Source organism: Sorex araneus, chromosome 4, assembly GCF_027595985.1.
Source record: "Sorex araneus isolate mSorAra2 chromosome 4, mSorAra2.pri, whole genome shotgun sequence".
Classification (NCBI taxonomy): domain Eukaryota; kingdom Metazoa; phylum Chordata; class Mammalia; order Eulipotyphla; family Soricidae; genus Sorex; species Sorex araneus.
Window position 1 is genome coordinate 33,763,875 of NC_073305.1, and position 27,907 is coordinate 33,791,781.

The following is a 27,907-nucleotide window of genomic DNA, read 5'->3' on the forward strand; positions in this document are numbered from 1 at the left end:
TCCAAGGCATATCATAGTCAGAATCGCGGATGCTGTAGATAGAGACACAATTCTACAAGTAGCAAGGTCAAAGAGGGAAATCACATACAAAGGAGCACCCCTCAGATTTACGGCCGATCTGTCAGAAGAAACCCTCCGAGCCCGAAGACAATGGTGGGACATAGTGAAAAAACTCAACGAAATGAATGCCTCACCAAGAATACTTTATCCAGCTAAACTCTCACTCAAACTCGAAGGAACCATACACTATTTCTCGGATAAACAACAGCTCAGGAACTTCATAGACTCAAAACCAATCTTGAAAGAAGGTCTAAAGGGGCTACTGTAAGACAAGGAGGAGCCCCATAAGAACAACAAATCCCACAGAAAGATGACACAAAACCACATCACAATAATCTCTCTCAATGTCAATGGCCTAAATGCACCTATCAAGAGACACAGAGTGGCTAAATGGATCCGGAAATTAAACCCAACATTCTGTTGCCTGCAAGAAACACACCTGAACAAACAGAGTAAGCATAGACTCAAAGTCAAAGGATGGAAAACAATCCTCCAAGCAAACAACCCCCTTAAAAAAGCTGGAGTGGCCATCCTGGTATCCGACAACATAGATTTCAGGATGAAAAAGATCAAAAGGGACAGCGAAGGTCATTTTCTGTTTATCAAGGGATATGTACAACAGGAAGAAATCACACTCTTAAACGTATATGCTCCTAACAAACGACCGGCTAAATATTTAAAACGACTCCTAACAGACTTCAAAGAGGACATCACTAACAGCACAATTGTAGTTGGAGACTTCAATACGGCCTTATCACCTCTAGATAGATCCACAAGAACAAAACTCAACAAGGAAACACTGACCCTGAATGAAGAAATCGAAGAGAGAGGCCTAATAGACCTATACAGGGCCTTACACCCCAAAAAGAAAGAATACACATTCTTTTCCAGTGCACATGGAACATTTTCAAAAATAGACCATGTACTGGGCCCCAGAACATACCTCAATCGAATCGGAAAAATAGAAATTGTATCAACCATCTTTTCAGACCACGATGCGCTGAAGATAGAAGCTAACCACCCACAAATACGGAAAATCAAATCAAACACCTGGAAATTAAACAATTCCATATTGAACAATGAGTGGGTCAAGAAGGAAATCAAGGAAGAAATCAAAAGATACTTAGAAACAAATGAGAATGAAGACACGAGCTACCAAAACCTATGGGACGCAGCTAAAGCCGTGTTAAGGGGAAAATTTATAGCTCTCCAAGCATTCCTCAGGAAGGAAGAAAGGACCCACATAGATAGCTTGACTTCACGACTCAAGACCCTAGAAAAGGACCAGAAAAAGGACCCCAAACCAGACCGAAGGAAAGAAATAATAAAAATTAGAGCAGAAATTAATGACATCGAAACCAAAAAAACAATCCGAAAGATCAATGAAACAAAGAGTTGGTTCTTTGAGAAAATAAATAAGATTGATAAACCGCTAGCAAGACTCACAAAGAAAGAAAGAGAGAAAACTCTAATAAATCGAATCAGAAATGAAAAGGGGGACATCATAACAGAAACCAGTGAGATTCAAAAGATCATTAGAGACTACTTTGAAAGTCTTTACGCCACAAAAAAGGAGAACCTAAAAGAAATGGATGGATTCCTTGATTCCTACAATCTCCCAAGACTGAAGAAAGAAGACCTGGAATACCTGAATAGACCCATCAATGTTAAGGAAATTGAAACGGTAATCAAAAACCTCCCCAAAAACAAAAGCCCAGGCCCAGATGGTTTCACTGGCGAATTCTTCCAAACATTTAAAGAAGACCTATTGCCTGTTTTCCTCAAACTTTTCCAGGAAATTGAAAAAACAGGAACTGTCCCAAACAGTTTCTATGAAGCACATATCTCCCTAATACCAAAAGCAAACAAAGACACCACTAAGAAAGAAAATTACAGACCAATTTCCCTGATGAACACCGATGCGAAGATCCTCAACAAAATACTAGCAAATAGGATCCAACAACTCATCAAAAAGATCATACATCACGACCAAGTGGGATTCATCCCAGGGATGCAAGGATGGTTTAACATTCGGAAATCAATCAACATAATCCAGCATATCAACAAAAGTAAAGATAAAAACCATATGATCATATCAATAGATGCAGAGAAAGCATTTGACAAGATCCAACATCCTTTCATGATGAAAACCCTCGCCAAAATGGGGTTTGGAGGAACTTTCCTCAAGATAGTCGAAGCCATCTATCACAAGCCTACGGCAAGCATTATCCTCAACGGGGAAAAACTAAGGGCCTTTCCTCTGAGATCAGGCACAAGACAAGGATGCCCACTCTCACCACTCCTCTTCAATATAGTACTGGAAGTACTTGCGATAGCTATTAGACAAGAAAAAGAGATTAAGGGCATCCAGATAGGAAGGGAAGAAATCAAACTCTCACTATTTGCAGACGACATGATACTATATCTAGAGAAGCCTAAAACCTCTACTAAGAAACTCTTAGAAACAATAGACTTATACAGTAAAGTTGCAGGCTACAAAATCAATACCCAAAAATCCATGGCCTTCATATATGCAAACAATGAGGCAGAGGAAAGGGACATGAAAAAAGCAATCCCATTCACAATCGTGCCCCAGAAAATCAGGTACCTCGGAATCAGCTTAACCAAGGAAGTAAAAGACCTTTACAAAGAAAACTACATAACGCTACTCCATGAAATCAAAGAGGACATGAGGAAATGGAAACATATACCCTGCTCGTGGATAGGGAGAATCAATGTTGTCAAAATGGCAATACTCCCTAAAGCATTATACAGATTCAATGCGATCCCTATAAATATACCCATGACATTCTTCAAAGAAATGGATCAAGCAATCCTAAAATTCATATGGAATAACAAACGTCCAAGGATAGCTAAAACAATTCTTGGAAAAAGATGATGGGAGGCATCACCATCCCCAACCTCAAACTTTACTACAAAGCAGTAACAATTAAAACAGCATGGTACTGGAACAAAGGCAGAGCCGTAGACCAATGGAACAGGGTGGAATATCCCTACACACAACCCCAAATGTATGACCATCTAATCTTTGATAAGGGAGCAAGAGATGTGAAGTGGAGCAAGGAAAGCCTCTTTAACAAATGGTGCTGGCACAACTGGACAACCACATGCAAAAAAATGGGTTTAGACCTTGACCTGACACCATGTACAAAAGTCAGATCAAAATGGATTAAAGACCTCAACATTAGACCACAAACCATAAGGTACATTGAAGACAAGGTCGGCGAAACCCTCCACGATATTGAAGATAAAGGTATCTTCAAAGGTGACACGGAACTAAGCAATCTAGTAAAAACAGAGATCAACAAATGGGACTACATTAAACTAAAAAGCTTCTGCACCGCAAGAGATACAGTGACCAGAATACAAAGACTATCCACAGAATGGGAAAGGATATTTACACAATACCCATCAGATAAGGGGTTGATATCAATGGTATATAAAGCACTGGTTGAGCTCTACAAGAAGAAAACATCCAACCCCATCAAAAAATGGGGCAAAGAAATGAACAGAAACTTTACCAAGGAAGAAATACGAATGGCCAAAAGGCACATGAAAAAGTGCTCTACATCACTAATCATCAGAGAGATGCAGATCAAAACAACCATGAGATACCACCTCACACCACAGAGACTAGCACACATCCAAAAGAACAAAAGCAACCGCTGTTGGAGAGGATGTGGGGAGAAAGGGACCCTTCTTCACTGCTGGTGGGAATGCCGACTGGTTCAGCCCTTCTGGAAAACAATTTGGACGACTCTCAAAAAATTAGATATTGAATTCCCATTTGACCCAGCAATACCACTGCTGGGAATATATCCCAGAGAGGCAAAAAAGTACAATCGAAACAACATCTGCACATGTATGTTCATCGCAGCACTGTTTACAATAGCCAGAATCTGGAAAAAACCCGAATGCCCCAGAACGGATGACTGGTTGAGGAAACTTTGGTACATCTATACAATGGAATACTATGCAGCTGTTAGAAAAAAGGAGGTCAAGAATTTTGTAGTTAAGTGGATGGGCATGAAAAGTTTCATGCTGAGTGAAATGAGTCAGAAAGAGAGAGACAGACATAGAAAGATTGCACTCATCTATGGTATATAGAATAACAGAGTGGGAGACTAACACCCAAGAACTGTAGAAATAAGTACCAGGAGGTTGACTCCATGGCTTCGAAGCTGGCCTCATGTTCCGGGGAAAGGTCAACTCAGAGAAGCGATCACCAACTACATTGTAGTCGAAGGCCATGTGGGGGAAGAGAGTTGCGGGCTGAATGAGGGCTAGAGACTGAGCACAGCGGCCACTCAACACCTTTATTGCAAACCACAACAGCTAATTAGAGAGAGAAAACAGAAGGGAATGCCTTGCCACAGTGGCAGGGTGGGGTGGGGGGGAGATGGGATTGGGGAGGGTGGGAGGGACACTGGGTTTACGGGTGGTGGAGAATGGGCACTGGTGAAGGGATGGGTTCCCGAACTTTGTATGAGGGAAATATAAGCACAAAAGTGTATAAATCTGTAACTGTACCCTCACGGTGATTCTCTAATTAAAAATAAATAAATTTTAAAAAAAAAAAAAGATTACTAAGGTTATTAAAGTTAGTATATCTATAAAGTATCTTGTAATAAAGGAGTTGATATAAGTATGACTGGTTTCTATACAGTGATTGACATATTTTTTATAATAAGTACTAAGGACTGGAGTGATAGCACAGTGGGTAGGGCATTTGCCTTACATGTGGCCGACCCGGGTTCGATCCTTCCTTCCCTCTCGGAGAGCCTGGTGAACTACGAGAGTTTCCCACCTACATGGCAGAGCCTGGCAAGCTACCTGTGATATGTCAAAAACAGTAACAACAAGTCTCACAATAGAGATGTTACTGTTGCCCGCTCAAGCAAATTAATGAACATCAGGATGAAAGTGCTAAGTACTAAGGCGCTAAAAACTATTGGTACAATAGAGAAAGGGCAATTCACCCTGAATATTTTCTCTGCTTTCTCTGTGAATTTTAGCAAATTTTGTGAACATCTGAGACTTGGTTACTTTATCTATAGAATGGAGCCATTGGTCAATCTTAATAGAACTTAATAGAAAAAGTTAATAGAGCTTCATAAAGTTCTCTTTATCCTGCAGAGGTATTATAACTCCCTAATTCTAAAAATAAGACATTTCCAAAGTCATAATCAACAGGTGTTTTGTTAAAAACTATTCCTATAGGGCATTGCTAATGTTTTATCAAAATCTATATGATATATGCAAATATAATATATGCAAATTAGTGTATAATCCTCCAAATAAACACTAAAGAAAATATGTAGCAGCCAACTTATTTACTAAAGGTATTATTTTACTGCTATTAATTAGGCACACTAACTTGATGAAAAAATACTTCCTGAAAAAATTCTTAGGATATACTTGCTTGTAGCATAAGAATAAGTATAGACTAAGTGAATGTTGGAAAAATGCTAAAACATTTTATATAAATCATTAGAATTTACATAATTCATATAATCATTTATATATACATAATTATTCATATAATTAAATATTATAATTAATAATTTTATTAAAAATTACATAATAATTTATATAAATTATTTTAATATAAATACATATTAGTATGTGTGATTATAAAGCTATTTCAACAATTTGTTTCTTTTTTTTATTGTCTCTCCTTTTAAAGAACTAGTTTTAATGAGTATCCAATGAGAATAAACAGATGATCAGATTTATTGTGTACCTATACAAACGTTCCTCTCTAAGTTACTCAATAGCTAATTTTGTACAAAAACTAATTGATACCACATGTATTTTCATATCTGTAAAATAGACTAGGTTCAAAAATAATCAGAGAATATCTTCTATATCACATTTTACACTAGTTCTCAAAATAACTCTGAATAAGAACATAGACAGATCTGAATTGAAAAGACAAAAATTATTTGGGAGCCCTCATAGATTCTGAGAAAAAGCTCTCTTGGTCTCATTCCTCTCATATTTTTGTCTATGATGCCAATTTCTACATGTGCCATTGGTCCACATCCTATATGCAACTCTACTCTGTAGCTGCAAAGCAATTGAGAATCCAGGAAAGGGAGCAGAAGTTAAAAACTTAGCCAGAATTTCCCTAACAATCATTGATAAAATGATTAATTCTATTGACTTATTGAGATATAAATAAGATCAGAAAACCCTGCAAATAAGTATCCAAGGAGTAAGCCAGACTTCCAGAATGATATGTAGAAAAATTGTGAGAAAAATACATATGTGCAATCTATAAAGATGTAAGGAACTATGGTAACCATATTTTTATTTGCTTTTTGAGTCACACCCAGCGATGCACAGGGGTTATTCCTGGCCATGCTCAGGGGACCATATGGGATGCTGGAAATTGAACCCAGGTCTACCACGTGCAAGGCAAACACCCTACCCACTGTGCTATCACTCCAGCCCCATGGTAACCATTTTTATTTATTTATTTATCTATTTATTTATTTATTTTTAATTTTTATTTTATTGAATCACCGTGAAAAAAGCTACAAAGCTTTCAGGTTTAAGTCTCAGTCAAATAATGATCACACCCCCCATCCCTTCACCAGTGCACATGTTCTGCCACCAAGAACCCAAATATACCGCCCTCCCACATTCCCCCCACCTGAGTGGCTAATGATCTTCACTTTATTCTCTCAATACTTTGAATGCTTTCAGTATTTCAACAGAGAACTCACTATTATTATTTGGGATTTCCCCCAACATTCAAACCTGCTGAAAAGGCATCATTTGATAGTTTGTTTTCCATTGCTGAGAATGAAGATTATATGAGCTTGTGGTCACGTGGTTTTGGATTTCTGATATTTTAGCTCACAGTCTAGATGCATTTCTATAAGAAGGCGCTGGGTGCCAAAATGGGTTAGCAGACCTCCTGAATCATAGTCTTTAAGGGGCAGAGGGGCCGTTTTCGCGCATGGCTGCTCCGGATCTCACGGGCAGAGAGCGTGCCGGTAACACCCCCACCCCATGATCTCCTGCGAGCCACGTCACTGCAAACTCATACCTCTGGGTTCTGAGTTCTAGAAGATGGTGGATGCCACGTGGGCACCACTGCTGCAGCTGCTGCTGCTGCCATCTATGGTAACCATTTTTAAATGAAAGTAGAAGAAAGTATGTATGTTCTTGGCATACAATGAGGTATCTAAGTGCCACTAGTATGAGGAAAGAATGAACCTTGACAAGCTTGTGTGTCAACTATCCATGGGAGTCACAAAAAATTGACTCTGATTTTCAATTTAATTGCTACGCTATGGCAGAAAAATCACTGACACCTTTGTTCATGTGCTTTTCTTTTACTTTTACTCTTTTAAAAAAAATTCACCCTCATGAAGCACAGGACATCACAGCTGAACATCAGATATTTCAAGCTTGCTCCGTATTTTTTAGTTCTACAAAGAGTAAGGATGAAGAACAGTGCTCCATAGGATGTGTGCCTTTTGGTGCACAAAAGCATTTTAAATGCTACCAAGCTTAGTCTTGAAATACTCTATTTTGGACCATACCAAGAAAAAAACCCACAGAGACAATAAAGAATGAAGTGAATGATGACATTTTATTATTTTATTATGTTTTCCCCTGATAAGGTTACATACTTTTATGAGCATTGTCCATTACAAATGTTCTTTGGCCTTTAAGTGAATCATAAGGCTGTCTGACTTTTCTACTTCTTTCTAATTATGTTGTACACATTCTGATTTATGGGGAAAATTATGTAATCAATATTCTGTAAATATGATGATAGTCTTAATTTATATAAACCTTTCTTCAAAAGGGACTTTGTTTTCCTGCAAAATTTATCATAAAATTATCAAACAATTTTATTCCTCCACAAATCTATCTAAATATCAAAACGCTTAACCTTTCCTACACATCCACATTACTTGACTATAATGCTTATCCTCCTTCTCCCCATTTCAGGGAGCAGGAAAGAGAAAAGCAACAAAAAACAAATCTTCACTGAGACATAAATGACAACTAGTAGCATAATATCAATTTTTGCAGAGTCTTTTGGAATTAAGATTTTGATGTCAGGCCTTGGTGGATCTTCAGATAGTTGATGACATTAAAAGAAACAGCACTTAATACATCTCAGGAGTCTCAGACATAGCTTCCCAACCTTCCCTTCCTACCCTGACAGTGAGGATTCAGGGACCATAAACAACGTTACTCTGGGCCTAGTACAACTACACTCTGCAAACCTATTGATCTCGACAGCAAAACTGAACTTTAAAATTTTGGTGGAATGAACAAAGACATATATTTTTGCTGACTCTTTCTCTTACTGGATCTGTGACTTACTCTGAACCCAAGTTCTCTCATCTGTGAAGCAGGGATAACCTTTCTCTTGTAAAAGAATGTTTTTTTTTTCCTCAAGAGCTAACTGAATTGGCATTAAAAAATGGCCAATTAGTAGTTGATGTTAGACTTAGTGACTAAAAACAGTACAAATGATAACATATGACACAGGAAAAGTGGTGAATAGAAAAGAATGAGACATAGACTAATCATTTTCTTTTTCCCTAATGTTCTTGTGGAGAGGCTCTCATAGGGTGCTTGGGAGTGCTGGTGTTGGATAACACTGGGTTGTCCTTGCTGCTCCTGCAGGGAGCTTCAGGTTTATTGAGCCATTCCCACAACAGTGCAACTGAGGCATGCCCAATTCCATCAGGCACTAAAAATCCTAAATTGTTTTTCTCTTTTCTTTATGTCATGTGCATGGTTTATTTAACAATGTCCTTTTTGTATAGACACAGGAAGACATGCAATGTAACATGGAAGTTAATTGACTCCAAAATAATGTTTACTCCTGGGCGTCCATATTTATTTGACTTAAGCCTCAGTTGCCCTTAGCTCCTAGCACTCCAAGAGCAGGGTCCCAACAAGGACTGGATGGACCCAGGACAAGCTGTGAGCTACCCATTAAAATGGGCCAGGTCCAGCACCATTATACTTAACTACAAATTAAGAGCATGGTCATGGGCAAACTCTGTCATGACCCAAAAAGAGGTACCTGAATAAGGACCCTGCTGGGGTTAGGAAAGGCTAACCTGGCCTGAGGACTATGGTCTGGAATGTATAGTGAGATGTCCCCAGGAAGAGCCAAACTTTAAGCTTAATATATCTCTTACTGTGTTCATACAAAATGACATTGCTAAACATTTTATAGGAAGTAAATTTACTATGTCTGTTTAGATGGATTACTAACAGAGGAAAGGAGAAAGCAATATACCCTGGATGGAATACCACCCTTGGGCATATTTCCTAGTAATCTGGAGTGCTAAATCCTCAGATGAGATTTTGTCCTTGAGTTAATCTCCTGAAGGAGTGGCCTTACCTCTCTTTGTTGTTATGATAATGTTCAGCCCCACCTTTGTATCCCCAGCCTTCCTGATTTCAATATAACTATGCTGAAAGGGGACAGAACAGAATAAGACAGGACAGGACAGGACAGGACAGAGAAGAGAGAAAAGAGGAGAGGAGAAGAAGAGAAAAAGAAGAGAAGAAGAAGAAGAGAAGAACAGATGTTGGGGAAGGAAAATAGAACTACTCTGGAACAAGACTATTGGACTGGACTCTGGGAAGGAGATACTGAGAGGGAGATGAAAACTGGATGCTGAAGACTAAAGTTGATGCTGGAGACAAGATGCTGGGAACTAGAGACTTGATGACAAGACGTTGAGATGAGGAAGAAGAGCTTACAAAGGAGAGGACTTTGAGGTCTACGAGAAGACTAGGATGATGGAATTCTGATGACTGGGACTATGGCCAAAACGAGGTCTAGAGGTCTACGACTGCACCATAAAGGGAGATCTCAGACGACGCCGGGGAGGACTGCCCACCAGCCCTGGGGTCCAGCTCCTCATTCTCCATTCCTCTGCTCATCCTCCAGCCTGGAGAGGCGGCTCATGGCCACCAAATGCTCGAGTCCTGCGAGTCCTGCATGCGCAGGGCCATCGCAACCTTTTTTCTTCCTTTATCTTAAAAATTACAGGCTGAGAGCCCAGAAACTCCGTCAGTTGAGCAGGTGGTTGAGTACAAGGGCCTGAGGATGGACTGCTGCCCAAGCCTTCAGTTCTGGCAATAGCTGGGATGCCTTGGCAGTAGTGGGAGCTCAATGGTTACTGGTGCTTGGGAACTCTGAGGGCTTCAGATGATGCTCAGAGACCGTATGGTGCTGGAAATTGAAACCCTGGTGGGGTGCTTCTGAGGCATGCACTCTAAAACCGCCGTACTGTCTCTAGGTTCTAGAATATATTTTTTATCAGATGATGTAATTATTAACTTCCCACTCAAGAAAACAGGCCTTACCTTGCTTAGCTTCCAAGCTGACACAGGATCAGTTCAGGTGGCATGACAGTTCAGTCTGCACACACCACTTGGCATGGTCCAATTTTTCATATTATTTCCAAATCAACACATCGATGGGAGTTTTTTAAACCCAGAGAAAACTTTATATCAGAAACATCCTTTTAATTTTTATTATTTTTGTATTTTTTAATATTTTTTATTAATGAATCACCACGAGGAACAGTTACAGACTTACAAACTTTTGTGCTTGTGAGAAACATACTCTTAATGTTTTCATAGTTTTAAAATTGAAAAAATATCTTAAACGACTAAACAATTACCCCTGGATATTTGATAAGAATGATTTTTAATTATTGTTCAGATCACATATGCTTGGTATTCCATCACATCATAGCTACAGAACATTTTTTTTTCAGTTTATCTTGTCAGCATAAAGCAGTTATTAAATTACGCAGTGTTCTTCTAGCTGTTTTGTGTTTGAAATATTCTTCAACTGGAATAAATGGGGTATAGCTAAAGGAGTACAAAGCCCTGGATACATTCTCAAATGCATTGTATGTGGAAATGATGAATTTTACCTGGAAGTAAATTAATTACTCATCCGCCTACATCTCTGAAAATATTAACCAGCAAAAATAATTGCTGAGAATACAATATACTTCAGCAGATATTTTTTCCATGGGATTTTCAGAAATTTGTTGATTAAGGAAATTCTATTTTCCTCTAGTACTCATTAAACATTATATAAAGCATGGGAAGAATGTTTCATCTGAGATGCATGGGCCAAACCTGGGGTTCATGGAAAGACGTAGTCGTTCCTTATACAGCTTAAGATGATATTTTCAAATCTAGGGTTTGTACCTATGTGAATTGGCCTCAGGAAAGGAAATGACTCCAGTGGAACCTAAAGTGCTAATACTGGCGATTCTGTTTCCATCCTAAGGTAAAGGCATACAATATCTGATAGGCTGTTGACTCATTTTTGGATTTGGAAACATGTTGTTCCATGCTGACATTAATCCTACCCTCCCATCTCTTTGGAAATGCTTTAAGAACTGCAATATGGAAATGATAGCTGGTATTATTTTTCTGCTATCATAAAATCAATAGAGTGGTTTTTAGTATACTGCAAAAAAGATGAAGAACCAAAACACTTTCTCCAATGGCAGAATTCCCAGGGCATGAACTGTAGACCCATTTTCTCTTTCTTAGATAAAAATTGGGGTTGGTCTTATATGCAATGGTTTAAAGATTCTAAAAGGGGAGGGGACATTTCTAGTTATTTCAACATTCTGTTCTCTTATTCATCCTAATAATAATTTAAAAAATTCCACTACACAGAGAACTAAACCTGAACTAAGAAATTGCATGTTCTCTGTAAATTTTCCTTTATGTTTTAGCATAATGATATCTGTGAGGATACTTAAAATAATTATTGTCTTAGGTCTGCAGTGAGAATATAGGGGTTAAAATGTTTGCCTTGCATAGGCTAACCAGTTTGATCCCGGCACCACATATGGTCACCAGAGCCCTTCCAGTAGTGATCATAGCAGAGTAAAATGTCTAAATTGCTAAGATTTCAAAGTATAAAAAAAATCAGAAAGCTCTTCTGTATTTCTATAATAGTCAAAGGTATCTTTTTTTTTTTTTTTTTGCTTTTTGGGTCACACCCGGTGTTGCATAGGGGTTACTCCTGGCTCATGCACTCAGAAATTACTACTGGACTACTGGTGGTATTCGAGGGACCATATGGGATGCTGGGAATCAAACCTGGGTTGGCCGCTTGCAAGGAGAACACTCTACCTGCTGTGCTATCGCTCCAGCCCCTTTCTATTCTTTTTTAAATAGGAGCTACCCAGTCATGTTTAGGGGTGGTTCAGACACCACTCCCTGGGTGGTTAGTAGAGACCACCAGGGCTACACAAGGCAGTGCTCAGAGTGCTCAGGGATCCAACTTGAGGCCTCAAATATGCTAACATCTGCTATGACTTGAACAATCTCCTCACTCCCCAATTTTTATTTTGGTGGCAAAAAATTCTCAAACCCTATAAAATAAAACTAATATGCACATTGAAATGATGCACCAGGCACTGAGCTAAGAGAATTACTCACATTATTTTCATTAATCTTTGGAGCAAATTTAAGAGTTTGCTCTTCTTAACCTATTTAATTTATGGTTTCAAAAGTTAAGGTTATGTTAGATAGCTCAAAACAAGTAGATGGCAAAATCGAAAATTACAACTTGATTTTTATGATTCTGTAATTTTATTCTTTCCAGATGCCACCTACTATTTAGAGAAACAAGATATTCTTTTAAGAGTACATGTCTAAAATATGAATATGGTGATAGGGTTCATGGGATTACAGCTGGAAAAACATGGTGGTGCTAGTTTCTGATAAGGGAGAACAGATATTGCTGAGTACAAATCCTCTATTAATTTCACCTGACTGTGCAAAGAACAAAAGCTATTGCCTGGAAGGTTTGCAAAGTAATGCTTTTACCATCTGATTTGGGACATGAGTTATGCAATTGATTGCCCTAAAAGAATCACATTATCCTTGTTTGAATCATGTTTATTCTCTTGGCAAAACAGATCTACTTAGACACAAGATTTGTTATTGCTTCAAATTTGGTTGTAGCAGTGCTTTCATTTATCTAAAACTTCCTTCCAAAATGATAACTCATTCATTCTTAATGATTCTCCTATAAATTTGTTTATGGGCTATTTCAGCTGTGGGGCATCAACTGGGACATGGAAGTTTAATGAACATGGGTTTGCCAAATCTTCCACTGCAGCAGGCAAATTGAAGGACTTTGTCCAAGACAGTTTACGAAGTGTGATCAGTATAATGAGCTCTGCTTGTAACAAAGTGAGCATGTGTCTCCTGTTCTGTTTAGAAAGGAGTATATCAGCATTGATGGGCTGACCACAGCTGCTTTACAGGGGTATTCTTGGTGTTATCATCTAACAAGCTATCGGAACAGCCTGCCAACAGTCTTTTCAATGCTAAATTAAAAGCTATTGCTCTAATACTTATCTGGGGTTGAGAAAGTAAAAAGAGATCTTATTCTCTTCCTTGTTTCCACCTGCCCTACCCCATTGTCTTCTGTTTTCTTCTCTCCCTGTCTGCCCTTTCCGTCTTTCTCTTCCTCTTTCCATCCATCTTTCTCTTCATTTCTTAAAAAGAAAATATACTTATGTTAGTAATGGGTGTGAGAATGAGTACTCTACTCCAGAGGTTATAGCTTTACTTTTGTAAAGGGTTGGTCAAGTTAATATTGTGGAGCCCAGGTCCTGTTCATAAATACTCTGTTGCTGAAACAAACAAACAAAAAATACAGCCATAGACCATGTTTAAATGAATAAGCATGATTATCATTTATGTACCCATAAATAATATTCTATTATTTTATTTATAGGTGCATCCATTTGAATTTCACATACATTTTAGAAGTAAAATGATATTTTAATATTTTTAACAACTTCAAAAGTCAACGCATCTCATTCCACAGGTTTTTATAAAGGCAGGCACTAGGGTGCATTGCTATCGAAGACCACTCCACTGTGCTGTCTGCCTGGCTCTGCGTGCTAACAAATTTCACATTCAACGTTTCTCTCAGTCATTGTCTCTGTATGAAATATTTTTCTCCTTAGTCTTTACCCATTGTCAGAATTATTCATTACCAGAATTATTTATTTATTTACTCTTTTGCTTTTTGGGTCACACCTGGCGATGCACAGAAGTTACTCCTGGCTCTACACTCAGGAATTACCCCTGGCAGTGCTCAAGGGACCATATGGGATGCTGGGATTCAAACCTGGATTGGCCGCGTGCAAGGCAAATGCCCTACCCGCTGTGCTATTGCTCCAGCCCCTCAGAATTATCTTTTATCTGTTAACTATGCAGATTCTTTTGATCATGGAAGTTAATGAATGAACTTAAATGAAATATTTATTTCAGAAAATCTCTTTGCATCATCTGTATAGTTTGTCCAAGAAACCATAGAAAAACATCACATATTTGGAGTTTTAAACAATGGAAATATATTTCTCGGAACTCTGGCAATGAGAAGCCTAAGATAAAGGTGACAGTAGAGCAGGTATCTTCTGAGTCACTCCCTTTGACTTTTTAAGGTCACCTTTTCTCTCCAGACCTCACATAGGTTTGTTTTTCTGGTATCATTTTAAAGTTGTTGATGCTGTGTGGGGTTGAAGGTGAGGAGAAGAAAGAGAGAGTAAGAGAGAGAGAGATCAGATATTCTTTCTTTCCCAGTAAGTTCTGTTGTTGACTACACATCACTATGACCTTTTCAACTTTAATTATCTACTTAAATGTCCAATTTCCAAATATAGCTGCTTTTTCATTTTTAAGTTTTAAAGATTCCTGTTTTACTGATGTTTTTTTCTTTTGCCTTGAGTTTTAATATGCATCACGATAATGATATCTTGGTTTTTCTATTTTACTGTATCCTGTTGTTCATCCATTTGCTCAAGTGGGTGCCAGTAACGTCTCCATTTGTCCTAGCACTGAGATTTTAGTAGCCTCTCTTTACTCATCATTCCCAACTACGCAGCATTGGAGGGTTTTTCAGGGTCAGGGGAATGAGACCCATCATTGTTACTATTTTTGGCATATCGAATATGCCATGGGGAACTTGCCAGGCTCTGCTGTGCTGACAGGAAACCCTCGGTAGCTTGCCAGGCTCTTGGAGAGGGGGAGGGAGAACTAGACAATAAGAGGTCGTATGGCATGAGGTTCGTCTGAGTGTGTGGAGAGGGGCCTTGACCATGGCTGTGGCTGGGTTCCGGAGGTCTTTGGCTGCTGGGGCTCTGCTCTGGGCAGGGGTGGAAACTCAACCCACCCGTCCGTCCCCGAGGGGTCTCAGTGAAGACAACCAGGTGTAGGGGCAAGAGATTTTGCTTCACTCTTTTCCCGGAGCTTTGTTTTATAGTCTCTGGATTTTAGCTGTTGATGGGATTAAATGGCACTGAGGGCTGTTTGTGGGTGTGACTGCCTAATACTGGAAAATGGGGGATCTGGGTAGAGGAGGTCCAGTCCTGATCCCAGCAGGCTTGAAGATCTCAGCCCTGGGTCCCGCACACCTAGGTTCCTCTGCCAGTTTCTTCATGCATGAGGCTCATTCGAGCGTGTGAAGAGTGGCCTTGATAATGGCTGTGGCTGTGTTCTGGAGGTCTTTGGCTACCAGGGCTCTGATCGGGATGGGGAGGGAAACTCAACCTGCCCCACCTGAGGGGCCCCAATGAAGACAGCCAGGCGCAGGGGCAGGAGACTCTTCTTCTATTTAATCCTTTCTAATTTATGAAATATAGCTTCTCATGTCTAGGTGAAAGAATAATTTGTTTGTTTTTTTTATTGAATCATCATGAGATGCAGTTACAAAGCTTTCATGTTTGAGTTTCACTCATACAATGATCGAACACCCATCCCTCCACCAGTGCACATTTTCTACCACTAATGTCCCCGTTATAGACTCCATCTCAGTCCTTCCCCTGCCTCTATGGCAGACAATTTCCCACATATTCTCTCTCTACTTTTGGGTATTGTGGTTTCCAATATAGTTACTAAGAAGCTATCACGTTTGTTTCTTTATCTACTCTCAGCATACATCTCCCATCCTAAACAATCCCTCCAACCATCATTGGCTTAGTGATCCCTTCTCTATTCTAGCTGTCTTCTCCCCCAGTTCATGAGGAAGGCTTCCAATTATGAAGCAATATTCCTGGTCTTTGTCTCTACTATCCTTGGGTGTCAGTTTCATACTATGTTATTTTATATTCCACAAATGAGTGCAGTCATTCTGTCTATCCCTCTCTTTCTGACTCATTTCAATTAGCATCATACTCTCCATGACCATACACTTATAAGCAAATTTTATGACTTCATCTTTATTAACAGCTGCATAATATTCCATTGTGTAAGTGTACCAAAGTTTCTTTAACCAGTCCTCTCTTCTCGGGCATTCAGGTTGTTTCCAGATTCTGGTTATTATAAACAGTGCTGCAATGAACATACAGATGCAGATGTCATTTTGACTGCGTTTTTTTGCACCCTCAGGATAAGACTTAACCAATAATGGTGTACTAGACAACCTCTCTGAAAAGAATATTGTTTTGAAAACAAAAAAGGCACTTTATGGTTTTATTTATCTCTCTAGTTTCTAGTATATGACTCATTACATAGAAGGTGCAGAGTAATCATTGCTTCAAACACATTTATATATACCTTTCAAATATATGCCCTGTGAATGCAGAATAATGATGTTAATTAACAAAGCCCTCACAAAAATGGGTTTTGGATGAACTTTCCTCAAGATCGTCAAAGCCATCTACCATGAACCTATGGCAAGCATTATCATCAATGGGGAAAAACTAAGAGTATTTCCTCTAAGATTGGGGACAAGACAAGGGTGCCCACTATCACCACTTCTCTTCAATATAGTACTGGAAGTACTAGCAATAGCTGTTAGGCAAGAAAAAGATATTAAGGGCATTCAGATAAGAAAGGAAGAAATCAAACTCTCACTATTCGCAGGCGATATGATACTATATCTAGAGAAGCCTAAAAGCTCTACTAAGAAACTCTTAGAAACAATTGACCTGTCCAGTAAAGTCGCAGGCTATAAAATCAATACCCCAAAATCCATGGCCTTCTTATATGCAAACAATGAGACAGAGGCAAAGGGACATGAAAAAAGTAAACCCATTCACAATCGTGACCCAGAAAATCAAATACTTTGGAATCAGCTTAACTAAAGAAGTAAAGGACCTCTACAAAGAAAACTAAAAAATGCTACTCCATGAAATAAAAGAGGACGTGAGGAAATCAAACATATCCCCTGCTCATGGATAGGGAGAATCAACATTGTCAAAATGGCAATACTCCCTAAAGCATTATACAGATTTAACGCGATCCCTATAAGGATACCCATGACATTCTTCAAAGAAATGGATCAAGCAATCCTGAAATTCATATGGAACAATAAACACACACGGATAGCTAAAACAATTCTTGGGAAAAAGATGATGGGAGGATTCACCCTCCCCAACCTTAAACTTTACTACAAAGCGGTAACAATTAAAACAGCATGGTACTGGAACAAAGGCAGAGCCAAAGACCAATGGAACAGAGTGGAATATCCCTACACACAACCTCAAATATATGATCAACTAATCTTTGATAAGGGGGCAAGAAATGTGAAGTGGAGCAAGGAGAGCCTCTTCAACAAATGGTGCTGACATAACTGGACAACCACATGCAAAAGAATGGGCTTAGACCTTAACCTGACACTATGCACAAAAATCAGATCAAAATGGATTAAAGACCTCAACATCAGACTAGAATACATAAGGTACATCAAAGACAAGGTTAGGCAAAACCCTTCACGATATTGAAGATAAAGGTATCTTCAAAGATGACACGGAACTAAGCAATCAAGTAGAAACAGAAATAAACAAATGGGACTATATTAAACTAAGAAGCTTCTGCACTGAAAAAGACACAGTGACCAGAATACAAAGGCAATCTACAGAATGGGAAAGGATATTCACCCAACACCCATCCGATAAAGGGTTGATATCAAGGGTATATAAAGCACTGGTTGAACTCTACAAGAAGAAAACATCCAAGCCTATGGGCCGAAGAAATGAACAGAAACTTTCCCAAGGAAGAGATACGAATGGCCAAAAGGCTCATGAAAAAATGCTCTGCATCATTAATCATCAAGGAGATGCAGATCAAAATAACCATGAGATACCACCTCACACCACAGAAAATGACACACATCTAAAAGAACAAAAGCAACCGCTGTTGGAGAGGATGTGGGGAGAAAAGGACCCTCCTACACTGCTGGTGGGAATGCCGACTGGTCCAGCCCCTTTGGAAAACAATATGGACTCTTCTCAAAAAATTAGGAATTGAGCTTCCATTTGATCCAGCAATACCACTTCTGGGAATATTTTATGGAGAAACAAAAAAGTATCATCAAAATGACATCTGCACTTATATATTCATTGTAGCACTGTTTACAATAGCCAGAATCTGGAAAAAAACCTGAGTGCCTGGAGCACAGATGACTGGTTAATGAAACTTTGGTAAATCTATACAATGGAATACTATGCAGCTGTTAGAATAGATGAAGTCATAAACTTTGCATATAAGTGGATCAACATGGAAAGTATCATGCTAAGTGAAATGAGCCTGAAAGAGAGGGGAGACACAGAAAGATTGCACTCATCTGTGGAATATAAAATGGCAGAGTAGGAGACTAATACCCAAGAATAGTAGTATATAATACCAGGAGGTTGGCTCCATGGCTTGAGAAGCTAGCCTCACATGCTGGGGGAAAGTCATCCCCAGATAGAGAAGGGAGCACCAAGTAAAATGTGATTGGAAATCCCGAGCGGGGAGGGAGATGCATGCTGAAAGTAGACTAGAGACTGAACATGATAACCACTCAATACCCCTATTGCAAACCACAACAGCCAAAAGGAGAGAAAGAGAACAAATTGGAATGCTCTGCTACAGAGGCGGAGCGGGGTGGGGGGATGGGAGAGGGGAGTGGGAGTGATACTGGGTTCATAATTGGTGGAGAATAGACACTGGTGGAGGGATGAGCTCTCGAACATTGCATGAGGGAAAAACAAGTACGAAAATGTGTGAATCTGTAACTGTACCCTCACTGTGCCTCACCAATTTAAAAATAAATTATTAAGAAAAGAAATGGTCTTACCCTTCTTTGTTGATTTGTTGATGTTAAACCCACCTTTGTGCTACTGCCTTATGTAATTTGCTATATAAACTAAGACTGTGGGGCAGAGACGGGGGCAGAAGAAGAAGATAGGAGAGACAGAAGAAGAAGACAGGAGAGACAGAAGAAGACAGGGGAGAGAGAAGAAGGAGATAGAAGAAGACCCAGAGAGAGATCCCAGACTCAGAAGAAGCAGAGAGAGAGAATGAAATAAACTGATCGAGCAACCAGTTTGGCCTTCTTCCTTCTGTCTTTCTGCCCTTGACGACAGCACACAGCAGTTCCAGGGCACCGATTGTGGGCAGTGAGACAGCAGCTCCGAGAGCCCGAGAGTGCACACGCCCCTCGGCGTGCCTTAGTTTTTACACTAATTTGAGGGATTACTTGGAAGCTGGCCTCACATGCTGGGGGAAAGTCATTCCAGATAGAGAAGGGAACACCAAGTAAAATGTGATTGGAGATCCTGCGTGGGAAGGGAGATGCGTGTTGAGAGTAGACTAGAGCTGAACATGATGGCCACTCAATACCCCTATTGCAAACCACAACACCCAAAAGGAGAAGGAGAGAGAGAGAACAAATTGGAATTCCCTGCCACTGAGGCCGGTGGGGTGCAGGGAATGGGATTGGGGGGTGGGAATGATACTGGGTTCATTGGTGGTGGAGAATGGACACTAGTGGAGGGATGGGCTCTCGAACATTGCATGAGGGAAACAGAAGCACGAAAATGTGTGAATCTGTAACTGTACCCTCACTGTGACTCACTAATTAACAAATAAATAAATTAAAAAAAGAAATGGAGATGGTTATAGGCAATATTATAAATCATTCAGAGATTAGAAATAATCCTCTGAGAAATCTTTGTGAAAACTGTACCTGAAGTTTGTCTTAGGTGTAACTTCTAAAACTTCACACCTTTAGTTAAAATGTATAGGTGAGAAAGCAAAAAAGCAAAGAAGTTCTAACTTTTAGTTCAAAGCCAATGATTGGATTAGGAAGACTTAAAATTTTCCTGATTTCTGTAAGAGCTACTTCCATAATTACATTTTGTTACACATTAAGGAATGTATAATATTCTTCTCTGAAGAAATTTTCATTTACATAAAGTGGTAAGAGAGTTTCTTAGAATAGCATAGTATACTCTTATGAAGCATAGGTTTAATAATTCTGTCACTGTCACTGTCATCCTGTTGCCTACTGATTTGCTTGAGCAGGCACCGTTAATGTCTCCATTGTGAGACTTACTGTTACTGTTTTTGGCATATTGAATAGGCCACAGCTAGCTTGCCAGGCTCTGCCGTGCAGGCGAGATACTCTCAGTAGCTTGTCGGGCTCTCCGAGAGGGGCAGAGGAATTGAATCCGGGTTGGCCTCCTGTAAGGCAAATGCCCCACTGGCTGTGCTATTGCTGTGCTATCGCCTAGTCCTATATATATGTACATATATACTATGGTGCAAAATTAAAATCCAAAAAAAAAAAACTTTTCTATGAATTTTTCAAGTTCAAACTCATTTAGTATAAGATACTAGAAGATAAGGTCATAGAAAAAGAAATGGCATACTATTTTAAAATCAGCCCTAAAATAATATAAAAGCACTTAAGGTTTAAAGAAGAAATTTAGAAATCTAATAGCTTAGAGTGAGGTAAAAATTATTTGTTTCAATTACTTAACAGTTTGTGTATACATATACAAGAAGTATCTCATATGTAACCTGTACCAGTCTATGGACTTAATCACCAGAAGCACTTTTAGACATATATCTTGTCACTGTTTTGAATATAATTGGGCAAAATAGACATGTAAGGAAATAAATTAATAGTTTCCACAACTATGTTTATATTAGATTTTTACATATTTTATACATTTAATATTTTATATTTATAAATATATATACGCATACATATATGAGATTTATTATAAAAATCCACTCCTAAATGACATTACAAAGTCCTACAATCATTCACATTGGATATTATGGTGTATTTTCAGTTTTCTGACCCAAAGCCTGAGCATCTCTGAGCATCTTTTAGACTCAGATTAGCCTACCCTAGTAGGAATATATATTCTATGATGACAAAAGACGAATGTCAGTCTAAGCAGAGAAAGTCAGCTTGACTTTCCTTTGGACTTTAGTTTTATTCAGTCGCTCAAAATATTGGATAATGAACACAAGCATTCAAAAAGGGAATTTCTTTATTTAACATGCCAATTCAAATGCTAAATTCTTCCCTGAAATACTCTCACTATTTCCAAATATACTTAGAAATGGTGCTTTATAAGCTATACATGCATTATTTAGCTTCCTCAAGTTGACACCATAAATTGATCATCACATCAGGCATTTGAGTTCTATTCATGATTGCCTACTCTCCGGTGAGTATGTAAGCATGGCAACAAAGGGAGAGGAATTAAGAGTGTGTGCAACGTATTGGCTATAGTTTTAGGTCATGAACTCTAAAAGAACAAATCAGAAAGCAGGATTTGATCCATACTCCATGATGTTCTAGATCATTATTAAACCTTCTTCCTTTAAACCTTTTGCACTTTGAAACAATCCTTTTTGTTTGAGGGTATTATAAACTGGTACACTAACTTCCTTACTACTATTTATTCCTGTTTCTATAGAAAAAGACCCTAGCTTTCAATTCCTTGATTTCTTCCAAAGCAGAGCCTGTGTTTATAAATTCCTATTTAAGCCATATGCATTAATAGTTCAAAGCACAATAGTAGTCCAAATTTCATAATCAATTTAGAAATCTTTTAAAGTTTAAATTTCAGACCACTATCTCTGGTCTTATCCAAATACTTCCTCTCTTTGATCAAAAATTTCTTTATACTCATTGGATAAATTTTGGGAAAGATTAAATAAAATTTCTTTGTCCTATGATATCTTTGGGCTGGAGCCATAGCACAGTGGGTAGAGGGTTTGCCTTGCACACGGCCAACCGAGGCTCGATTCTTCTGCCCCTCTCAGAGAGCCACTGAGGGTATCTGAGCTACTGAGGGTATCCCGCCCCCACGGCGGAGACTGGCAAGCTACCCGTGGCGTATTCAACATGCCAAAAGCAGTAACAACAAGTTTCACAATGGAGACATTACTGGTGCCCACTCAAGCAAATCAATGAGCATTGGGATGACAGTGACAGTGAAAATGACAGTGATGATATTTTTGCTATTTTTATTCATCTACTTACTTTGACTAAGTGAAATTTGATTTTATTTATAGATTTTTATATCATAATGTAGGAGTTAATATTAAGTGATATTATCTTTTCCAGGATAGAATACCCAATCAATGTTTCATTGTATCCTGTATTACATACGTATATACTCATTCTTGTGTTATGTATCAAGAAGTATATTTATATATTTAGAAAAAATTGAACTTTTTAGACATTGTGTCTTCTAATATGCTGGCAATATTATTGGTAATGGTTTCTCTATTTTGTTTTTATTTGGGTGACACACCCTATTGTGTCAGGGTTTACCCTTGGCTCTGCACTAAGGTATTACTCCTAGTGAGGCTTCGGGACTATATGGGTTTCTGGGGATTGAACCCAGGTGAGTTGCATACAAGAAAAGCACCTTACTTGTTGTGCTATCATTCTGGCTCTGCTTCTCTTATTTTGAATTTTGATTCTGCTCATTTCATTATCTGATCTACAGTTTTGGAGATATATTTTGTAGTTTCTAGCCTAACTCTCACTATTTTGAAGAATTTTTATAGTAAGATCCTTGGGAACTTGAAAGATTATCACCTACATCATAATGTTGTCTATACTCAAAAGTAGTGGGTATATCTAAAAAATCAGCAGTGCCATGTATTGTCTATAAGAATCTCTTAGACTCCACATATTCATACAGTATTCTTACGCTACAAAACATTTAAAACATTGATTCCACTTCCCTGTAAGTGCCCTACTTTTTATTTTCAAGTTTTCATTTCTGAATGTACACAGATAGATGGGATGGTAGGTAGGAGCAACTAATCAGCCTCAGCAGTCACATACATACACAGTATTATCTATATGGTACTACTGGAAAAAGGGGATTGAAGACATGAATAGAACAGTGTTTTTAGCTTTAAAATTGTTTTTGTTTGGCTTACAGGAGGGGATTGTGGGGCAGTGATCAGGAAGTCTGGGCACAAGAGACATATCTTCACATATACTGGACACATCCTCAGCCAGTTGGGTCACTGGTTAAATGCAAATGTCAGAGATGAGATGCAGCTGGCGCCTGAACGTATTTCATTATCTGGTACTCAGAAGAAGTACTGGGGCCACTCAGGTGGTCCTGGAGTCTTCCAAGACACAACTGGAGATGCTATACATTGGGGCAAGGGGTACACTCCAGGAATGCACCAGGTGATGTTTAGGGACCTTCTGGTTCCTGGAATTGAACAGGTTGGCATGCTTCTGAAAGTCTGTAGTGTCTTTTGACTTCAAGCAGTGTTTATTAGTAAGTGCTGTAGTGGACATATGAGACATCTTCTCTAGATCAGTAACATGGTTTTTCTCCACTGTAGGAGTGACTGCTGATGATTCCAAGCCCCTTGCCATATCTTATCCATAATCAAAGGGACTATTAAAGATTAAGCGTGTTTTCTGGTAGCATCCTAGACAATGACTGATCAATGTTTGTATGTGTGTGTGTGGGGGGGGAGGCGTAAGTGGGGGTGTGCTGTTTTCAGTAGTGGACATCTTTGTAGAGTCATTCAAGCCTCAGAGTGGCTAACTAAATCACAGTAAAGATCACTTCCTTGTGACACAGAGAGGGAGAGAGAGAGAGAGAGAGAAAGAGAGAGAGAGAGAGAGAGAGAGAGAGAGAGAGAGAGAACAAAAAAGGAACAAAATTTCTCCTGCCACAGAGGTAGGGTGGGGGGACGGGGGTGGTGGAAGGGATACTGGTATCATTGGTGGTGGTGAATGGGCACTAGTGAAGGGATGGGTACTCTATTATTGTATGACTGAAATGTAATCGCGAAAGTTTGTAAGTCTGTAACTGTACCCCATGGTGATTCATTAAAAATAAATAAATAAATAAATAAATAAATAAATAAATAAATAAAATCACTTCCTTGAAAGTGTTTTCCTAAAACCTCTCTCCAATTAAGCTATTGCATGCAGATTTCCATTCAGGAAAATGACTGAGGAAAGTTTTACTTTCTTTTAGCTGGTGAGTTATTTCTGTCATGAAATGTACATATTTCTAACCCCCACTGCGAAATTCTATTCTGTTGTTACCATTAGTGAAATTTCCTCCTAGTTGTTTATAATAGGAAATCATCTGATTTTTATTTAATTATGGATTTCACTGTTTATTCCCCAGATGCTAATTTTAATCATTATCCCCTTCATAAAATTTCAGAAAAAGTGCATGAGTCACACTCCTGTTTATTTGCTATAGATTGCATTATACTTTGATGAGATCAGGAAGTTAACCTGCTCAAATTCAGGATTGATGCCAGCATTTACTCCTTATAATAAAGGCATGCCTTCATTATAAGAATATTATATATGTTAGATAACGTCCTACCCCTTCCCAAGGTGGACTGCAGAGTGCACGCCCCTCTAGTCCTTCCCAAACACTGAAATTTGCATGTGTAGAGAATTAAATATAAAGTCTAAGATAAAGAAGTAAAGATTACAGGATGAGAAATCTGGTGTCTTGGAGTTTAGGGGGAAAGGCATAGGACAGGCTCATCTTACATTTGCTAGCTAAATAACTGGGGAAGGGTTCTTTCTTAAAATTTTGAATGCCCCTATTTCATGATCTACAATACTAGGATCATAATAATCATATCATTATGAGAATTAAATTGTAAACTACAAGTAGTTCCCTGAAATGGCAATCTTCTTTTTATTTAACTTGCATGTGGTATATCAAAAGCAGGATGCAACTTATAGTCTAAAATTGTGGGCATATCACAGATGATTAATTTGATACTTTCTAGGCTTTATCATCTTCCTTTTAAAAGTGGGATTGCAATTGAATGGTTTAATAGTGTTCCATGGCCTCTCTAGCTATAAGTTTCCCCACATATATAGTGATTCAAATCTTATTTAACACATTTTTCAGAGAAGACATAAACTTAAAACAAGAAAACAAGGCGGTTTATTTGCACTTAGTTACAAATATAGAGAGTGACAAAGATAGTATTAAAAATTAAATCTTTGTGCTTTAAACCTCGGTTTTCTATAATCCACCTGGCTTAAGTGTATGCAATATATTATATTCTTATAGAATATGATGAATATTCTATTACATTTCCTTTTGTCCTGTTTATTAGTTTGTTGTGATTGCAAAAACTGTCAAGCATGCTCATCTTCCTGGAAAAGTTAGAGTTATTTCAAAGTACGAAACCTTTGTTTATCCTTTAACAACAACAAAAAATAAGAAGACTAACAATAAATTATACTGCTATCCTGTGATTTTCCTAATTTATTAATATGTCAGTTGCATGATTCTCTGGGTCAGACAGCAACTTGCCTGGTTATGTTTTCTCATTCGGAAAGTTTATTATGGGAACTTGAAACAATTAACACAATATACTTAGAGTTTTTCTTTCACAATTGCCCTCAATAGTTATTGTTACAATTTTAATTTTACAATAAGGCCCTGAAATTTTTGTAATAATGGTTTTTAGCTGATCGAAAACTTGACTTTTCACTATGAAAACAGTAATAGTAAATACCTACTCAATTTATCATGACCTCATAAGAGGTCATATTCTTATTTTTGAGGCAACACAGAGAATAAATGATTTATATTTAATTAAAATAGTGCTATATCTCACATATATACACATATAATATATGCATATATATATGTAAAGCACTGTAATTTAAACAGAGCCTGGCATGCTACCTGTGGTATATTTAATATGCCAAAAAAACAGTAACAACAAGTCTCACAATAGAGACCTTACTGGTGCCTGCTCCAGCAAATCAATGAACAACTGGATGACAGTGCTACAGTGCTACTTGTATTTGAATTTCAGACATACAATATTGCAGGACTGATCCTACAATCATTGTCAACTTACCTCCACCAATGTTGCCAGATTCCTTCCCACCCCCATTCTCTCTCCAGCCTGCCTTCTTGACAGACATTTTTAAGTTTGGTTGCTTAAGATTGAGTCTCTTGATTTCAGTGTTGATGACTCTGTGGTTTGGAGATTTGAGTCTATCATTTCTTTTTTTTTAATTTTTAATTTTTTAAATTTATGTATTTTTTTAATTAGTGAGTCACTGTGAGAGTACAGATACAAATTTACCCATCTTCGTGTCTGTGTTTCCCTCATACAATGTTCGAGAACCCATCCCTCCACCAGTGTCCATTCTCTACCACCAATGAATCCAGTATCCCTCCCACCCTCCAATCCCGTCTCCCCCCACTCACCCCACTCTGCCTCTGTGGCAGGGTATTCCATTTTGTTCTCTTTCTAGGTTGGCAAAACCCTCCACAATATTGAAGCTACAGGTATCTTCAAAGATGACATGGAACTGACCAAGTGGAAACAGAAATAAACAAATGGGACTATATTAAACTAAGAGTCTACATTTCTTAACAACATATTTGTACCTCAATTTCCTGAACTGACCCTCATTGCTTCTCTTTCATCTCTTCTTCCCCACCCGTCCACTCATTTTTTTTCTTCTCTTCCCTACACTCTGGAGCCAAAAGGTAGTCCTGTTTTATCTATATTCTTAGATACTAGGCAATTTAAAATTGTAAATGCTAAGTATGACCTTTGGTACTGTTTTCTGGGGAGTCTCTCATAGTATCTAACTTATAGTGATTGGAAGTGTTGGCTAAGTATATGAAAAAATAAACAATAGCACAGTAGAGAAAAAATGATAAGAGAGAATTTTATATCATCATCCATTAGCATCTTTAAAGGAAATTAATTAACTTTGAATAACAATTATTGAATGGCAATTTTATTTAATTAGTTTGAATTTTTATTTGTTTGGGGAAACATTTATTGGTACTCAGGGCTCACTCCTTGCTCTGCACTCAAAGATCCTTCCTGGTGCTGTTCAGAGGATCATATGCAGTGCCCAGAAACAAAATCTAGTTAGCTTATGCAAGGCAATGATTTACCCACTGTGACATCTTTTGGCATAATAATTCTTTTTTCTTTTTGGGTCACACCCGGCGATGCACAGGGGTTACTCCTGGCTCTGCACTCAGGAACTACCCCTGGGGGTGCTAAGGGGACCATATGGGATGCTGGGAATCGAACCCGGGTCAGCCGCATGCAAGGCAAACGCCCTACCCACTGTGCTATCGCTCCAGCCCCAGCATCATAATTTTTTTATTTTATTTTTTAATTTTTTTAAAAAAATTTTTATTGAGTCACCATGTGGAAAGTTACAAAGTTTTCAGGTTTAAATCTCAGTTATACAATGCTCGAATACCCATCCCTTCACCAGTGCTCATATTCCACCACCAAGCATCCCAGTATAGCTCCACCCCGCCCCCCCACACCCCTAGCCCCCCCCACCCTTAGCCCCCCCCCCGCCTGTGTAACTAATAAATTTCACTTTACTTTCACTTTGATTGCATACAATATTTCAACAAAACTCACTATTATTGTTTGGAGAGTTTCTCCCCTAAAGTCAGACCTGCTGAAAAGGAAGCATTAGATAATTTGTTTTCCATTGCTGAGGATGAAGAGGTATGAGGTC